The sequence below is a fragment of the Lolium perenne genome, chromosome 3 (genome assembly GCF_019359855.2).
Source record: "Lolium perenne isolate Kyuss_39 chromosome 3, Kyuss_2.0, whole genome shotgun sequence".
Classification (NCBI taxonomy): domain Eukaryota; kingdom Viridiplantae; phylum Streptophyta; class Magnoliopsida; order Poales; family Poaceae; genus Lolium; species Lolium perenne.
Window position 1 is genome coordinate 3142599 of NC_067246.2, and position 7343 is coordinate 3149941.

Sequence of the window (7343 nt, forward strand, 5' to 3'; positions counted from 1 at the left end):
CACTCAAGCAATTTACTTTGGAATGGCAGAGAAATACCATGTAGTAGGTAGGTATGGTGGACACAAATGACATAGTTTTCGGCTCAAGGATTTTGGATGCACGAGAGGCATTCCCTCTCAGTACAAGGCTTTGGCTAGCAAGGTTGTTTGAAGCAAACACAAGTATGAACCGGTACAGCAAAACTTACATAAGAACATATTGCAAGCATTATAAGACTCTACACTGTCTTCCTTGTTGTTCAAACACCTCACCAGAAAATATCTAGACTTTAGAGAGACCAATCATGCAAACCAAATTTCAACAAGCTCTATGGTAGTTCTTCATTAATGGGTGCAAAGTACATGATGCAAGAGCTTAAACATGATCTATTTGAGCACAACAATTGCCAAGTATCAAATTATTCAAGACAATATACCAATTACCACATGAAGCATTTTCTGTTTCCGACCAAATAGCAATGAACGAAGCAGTTTCAACCTTCGCCATGAACATTAAAAGTAAAGCTAAGAACACCTGTGTTCATATGCAACAGCGGAGCGTGTCTCTCTGCCACACAAAGAATGCTAGGATCCGATTTTATTCAAACAAAAACAAAAATAAAAGCACACAGACTCTCCAAGTAAAGCACATAAGATGTGACGGAATAAAAATATAGTTTCACTAGAGGTGACCTGATAAGTTGTTGATGAAGAAGGGGATGCCTTGGGCATCCCCAAGCTTAGATGCTTGAGTCTTCTTGAAATATGCAGGGATTAACCACGGGGGCATCCCCAAGCTTAGACTTTTCACTCTTCTTGATCGTATTATATCATCCTCCTCTCTTGACCCTTGAAAACTTCCTCCACACCAAACTCAAAACAATCTCATTAGAGGGTTAGTGCATAATCAAAAATTCACATGTTCAGAGAAGACACAATCATTCCTAAAACTTCTGGCCATTGCACAAAGCTACTGAAAGTTAATGGAACAAAGAAATCCATTCAACATAGCAAAACAGGCAATGTGAAATAAAAGGCAGAATCTGTCAAAACAGAACAGTACGTAAAGACGAATTTTTTAGCGGCACTTAACTTGCTCAGATGAAAACGCTCAAATTGAATGAAAGTTGCGTACATATCTGAGGATCATTCACGTAAATTGGCAGATTTTTCTGAGTTACCTACAGAGGGGGCTACTCAAATTCGTGACAGCAAGAAATCTGTTTCTGCGCAGTAATCCAAATCTAGTATCAACTCTCTTTCAAAGACTTTACTTGGCACAACAATGCAATAAAGTAAAGATAAGGAGAGGTTGCTACAGTAGTAACAACTTCCAAGACACAAATATAAAACAAAAGTTGCAGAAATAAAATAATGGGTTGTCTCCCATAAGCGCTTTTCTTTAACGCCTTCCAGCTAGGCGCAGAAAGTGTAAATCAAGTAACATCAAGAGAAGAAGCATCAACAAAGGAGTTAGGAGTTTTCTCAATAATGCATTGTATCTTATCTATGTAAGTTTCAGAGGCTCCTCTTTCATTACTTTTAGACTTACTATAGTTCTTCGGCTTAGGCACCTTAGAGACATACATGAACTTTTGCTCCTTACCCACATAAGCTTTCTCCTTAAACTTAAGAGAAGAGAAAGTTGAACCCAAGGTTCCCATAGCTTCTTCAAGTTCAACAATCCTATGGATTTGATTATCATGGATATCACAAGTTTCTAAGATGGCAATTCTTTCATTAATTCCTCCTAGAGATTTATCAAGTTTATCAGTATTATCAAGTAATATTCCCAATTTAGTCTCAATACTTGGAAGATTTTTCTCTATGGCCTCCAACTTTTTCATGATATCTTCAAGAGAGCTTTCAATTTTAGCTTCATTGACAGGTGGTATTCCAACTAGACTCTCAATAATGCAACTAGCTTTTAAAGCAGGAGTGCCTAGGAAATTACCTCCCGCGAGAGTATCAAGAACATACCTATTCCAGCTAGAGATACCAACATAAAAGTTCCTAAGGAGGATAATAGTGGAGAGTTTCTTAGTGCACCTATGATGAGCATCACTAATTCTATACCAAGTATCTTTAAAACATTCTCCCCCTTGTTGCTTAAACGAACGAACTTCAACTTCAGGATTACTCATTTTTAGCATTAATAAACAAACTAAATTAAGTAAAGTAAATGCAAGTAACTAATTTTTTTTGTGTTTTTGATATAAAGAACGCAAACAAGACAGAAAATAAAGTAAAACAAGTAACTAATTTTTTTGTATTTTTGATATAAAGAAAACAAACAAAGCAGAAAATAAAGTAAAGTAAAGCAAGACAATAACAAAGTAAAGAGATTGGATGTGAGAGACTCCCCTTGCAGCGTGTCTTGATCTCCCCGGCAACGGCGCCAGAAAATATAGCTGCTGACGTGCGATAGTAGCTTCCTTGTGACGGTAAAGCACTCGTCCGTTGGGAACCCCAAGAGGAAGGTGTGATGCGTACAGCAGCAAGTTTTCCCTCAGTAAGAAACCAAGGTTTATCGAACCAGTAGGAGATGAAGGCCACGTGAAGGTTGTTGGTGAAGGAGTGTAGTGCGGCGCAACACCAGGGATTCCGGTGCCAACGTGGAACCTGCACAACACAATCAAGATACTTTGCCCCAACTTAACAGTGAGGTTGTCAATCTCACCGGCTTGCTGAAAACAAAGGATTAAACGTATGGTGTGGAGAATGATGTTTGTTTGCAAAGAACAGCAGAGAACAATGATTGCAGTAGGTTGTATTTCAGATGTAAAAGAATGGACCGGGGTCCACAGTTCACTAGTGGTGTCTCTCCAATAAGATAAATAGCATGTTGGGTGAACAAATTACAGTTGGGCAATTGACAAATAGAGAGGGCATAACAATGCACATACATATCATGATGACTAATATGAGATTTACTTAGGGCATTACGACAAAGAACATAGACCGCTATCCAGCATGCATCTATGCCTAAAAAGTCCACCTTCGGGTTAGCATCCGCACCCCTTCCAGTATTAAGTTGCAAACAACAGACAATTGCATTAAGTACTGTGCGTAATGTAAACAATACAAATATCCTTAGACAAAGCATTGTTGTTTTATCCCTAGTGGCAACAGCACATCCATAACCTTAGAACTTTCTGTCACATCGTCCTGCATTCAATGGAGGCATGAACCCACTATCGAGCATAAATACTCCCTCTTGGAGTTACAAGTATCAACTTGGCCAGAGCCTCTACTAGCAACGGAGAGCATGCAAGATCATAAACAACACATATATGATAGATCAATAATCAACTTGACATAGTATTCCATATTCATCGGATCCCACCAAACACAACATGTAGCATTACAAATAGATGATCTTGATCATGATAGGCAGCTCACAAGATCTAAACATGATGGCACAAGAGGAGAAGACAACCACCTAGCTACTGCTATGGACCCATAGTCCAAGGATGAACTACTCACGCATCAATCCGGAGGCGGGCATGATGATGTAGAGTCCTCCGGTGATGATTCCCCTCTCCGGCAGGGTGCCGGAGGTGATTTCCTGAATCCCCCGAGATGGGATTGGCGGCGACGGCGTCTCCGTAACTTTTCTCGTATCGTGGCTCTCGGTACTAGGGTTTTCGCGACGGAGAGTATAAGTAGGCGGAAGGGTAGAGTCGGAGGAGGCACGGGGGCCCCACACCATAGGGCGGCGCGGGCCCCACCTTGGCCACGCCGCCTTGTGGTGTCGGCGCCTTGTGGCCCCACTTCGTATCCTCTTCGGTCTTCTGGAAGCTCCGTGGAAAAATAAGACCCTGGGCGTTTGTTTCGTCCAATTCCGAGAATATTTCCTGTGTAGGATTTCTGAAACCAAAAACAGCAGAAAACAGGAACTGGCGCTTCGGCATCTTGTAAATAGGTTAGTACCGGAAAATGCATAAAAATGATATAAAGTGTATATAAAACATGTGAGTATTGTCATAAAACTATCATGGAACATAAGAAATTATAGATACGTTTGAGACGTATCAGGGGTATCCATAGCGTCACTATGTACTAGTGTTGGCCCTTCCCTTGAGTTGTATTGAAGTGAGAGTGAAGGGTTACACACCCCATGGGGGCTATTTATAGGCTAGGGAGGCTTGCCAAATGACCAAGGATGCCCTTCGACCTCCCATGTGGGAGGGTAGTTGTGGTCATTTGTGGTCCACGAGTCTATGGTGGACTAGGGAGGAGGTGTGGTGCATAGTCCATGGTAGACTAGCCCACCTACACTACATTTTATAGGGCCTCTTTATGTTGAGCCTTCATCTTTTACTTCTTCTTTTCTCCTTGTCCATTCTTTGACTTGTTAACCTTGACTTGAGGCTTTGAATTGAGTTTATTTGCTTAGACGGTGTTTTTTATTCCACATAGGACTAGGTGGGGCCCCTGGATAGGAATTTACCCATTCCCACAAGAATGGGGGTGCCCTGCCCCTCCGAAGGTACGAGTCTTGCCCTGGAAGAAACTACTCGCACCACGACGTGCGCCACGAGCAGGGCACCGGACGGCCGTCATGCCATGTGGAAGGCATTATGGGGGTGCCTTGCCCCTCCAAAGTTACGAGTCTTTGGTTAGAGCTGTAGGGATTCGTAGCATAGAAAACAAAAAATTTCCAACCGCAAGAACGAATAACAAGCCAAGATCTAATCTAGTAGATGGTAGCAACGAGGTGAAGATCAACATACCCTCGAAGATCGCTAAGCGTTAACGAGATAAATCTCATGGTGGATGTAGTCGATCACTTGCCGCTTTCAAAAGCGCGTAGAAGATCTTGACGGTGCCACAATCGGGCAGCACCTCCGCACTCGGTCACACGTACGGTGTTGATGACGACGCCCTTTGTCAACACCCGGATTTTTAAGTCCAGATGCCTATTATGTCATTCATCGCAATCCCAGGAATATTGTTGTTGCGAGGCATAATAGTCGAATATCATAGTCATCATTCCTTACAAACCATATTGTCTTACAATTTCAGATCACATGATCCATATTACACGAATAGTTGATCTATTGATCAACGAACAAACACAAGTTTATAGCGGAAGCGTAAATAGAAATGGACTCTCTAGTCCACAGGCCAACGCTTGACGTCGGAAGACCCCTAGTTGTCGTAGGCATCCTGCTGGTCATCTCCTTGGTAGTTCTGTCCATCTTCATACTCTGGTCATTTGAATAGCCAGGGACACAGCTGTGAGTACTTTAAAATACTCGCAAACTAATACTAATATAAGTACTATCAATTCCAGTACAGGGATACTGAGCTCTAGTTTCTTTTGCATAAAGCCAAGTTTATTTCACAAGTATTTGATAAAGAGTTATTCATGTGCTAACTAACTCAAGTGGGAACATTACTGTCATTCCCACAACTCGGTGTGATTCAAAAACAAGTCACCATTCACCATTCACTTCACCTACATTTTCAAGAATCTGACACCGGAAACTGTATGGCCTTTCCAACCGTCCGTAACCATGGACACGGCTATTCGAATAGGTTTACACTCTGCAGAGGTTGCACACTTGTGCCACAACATTTGATTACATCCGTCAGAGATACCCTGAATCATCGTAACTCAGTACGCGGATCATCAACCCTAACCTTTCACTTACATGCCCTAGTATGAGCACCTCTCCCCATGAGCTTGGCCTCCCAGTGAAGACCAACTGTCGACCTGGGAACTGCACGGGGCTTGGCCGTACAATTCACCTTAATTCACATCATTTCTCAACAACGGAGGCAGCCTCGGCATAACCCCTATGACGTGTGTTCAGAGGGAACCCATACTAAGATGTGTAAACTTCCAGTTAAGCCCTACCCATAATCAGGTATTGTGGGGGTACTCCAAAAATTGGAAAGGTATCGCATCCAAACCAATATCAGTTTTTATCCAAAAATCACCATCTTCTCTTGGTCATATTCACCTTCAAAAATCATTCAATGGAATGACTCATCATTCCAAGGTTTCAAATTTAAAAACAAGCCCCATGTTCCCAACTAAAGTAGCCACATTTCTTTGTTCGCACGAGCAACTAGTCTTGATGAGTGCTACTTAACTCATAAGCTTCTTAGGCTAAGTTTGATACTCTTGTTCTACTCTATACTTAGACCAAAGTTAACTATAAAAGTAAGCTTTAAAATAACCAAGTAAAAACTTGCAATGTAAAAACTTGGGATGGGAATAATCAACATAAGGTACAGTGGAGGGGTGCCTTGCTCAAAAGAGCCTTGCACTTGCGAGAATATTAGCTTGCCTTGGTAGTTCTCAAAGTTCTCCTCTTCCTCCTCTTGGTAGAATCCTTCCTCTTCCTGGTATTCTCCGGTGCTAGCGTCTAAAAGTGAGGACGGGGTATAATCACTCAACCCAGTTCAAGGGCTAGGCTAAGCATCACATGCATTCACACAACTATTCTAGTCACACAATTAAAACAATTAGGTGCATTGGTCTTCTTTACTTAGGAAAAATAATTTCCTCTCATTACATATGTAAATGATAGTTTCCCTTTAGTGTGGGAGGAAATAATTTCCTCTCATTGAATCTTCTCAAGATTTAACTTCTCAAACAATCATACATGAAATCATGTTGACCTAAGTCAACCATTCATCATCATTATTTGAGAAAATGATTTAAATGAGGTAGGCCACCTCATACTATTTAAATATTCTATAAATGATTTAATATCACCAAGTATTCCATGTGAGAGTATTTGACCAGTGGTCCAACTTCATATGAAAGTACTTGGGACAAGATTTAAATGAAGTGAAACACTTCATATAATTTACATCATATTTTTGGACCATGTCCACTAACTAAGCTAGCCCTATAGTCCTTTATTTCAACTAGGCCATGATCACTCAAAGTGACCACACCATATTTTTGCAGAAACAATTAGTGTAAGTGAAATGTGAGCTATGAGAGTTGGAATTAACTAAATATCATTTTTGGTTGATTTTTAAGATTTATTTGAAGGTGCAAAAGTCCCTGTCTTGTTCTTTTTGTCAGATTATTTCTACAACAGATCTCAAGGTGAGACCAGTGGCATGTTGTAGAACTTATCCATAGCTTTCCAACAATATGAATTTTGTTAAATTTGGCCAAGCCAAACAGATTCTATGGATTTTCAAAATTGGAGCCAGTATTGAAATTGTTTGAATTCAATTTAAACCAATTTCGAATTAATGGGCTGGCGGGAAAGAAACTGGGCCGAATCAGTTTGAAACGCAGCAAGGCAGAGTTGGGCCGGCCCAGCTAACGCTGCAGGCCTGCTGACAGCAGGACCCACCCGTCAGTGAGCCACACTCACCGAATCGGTATG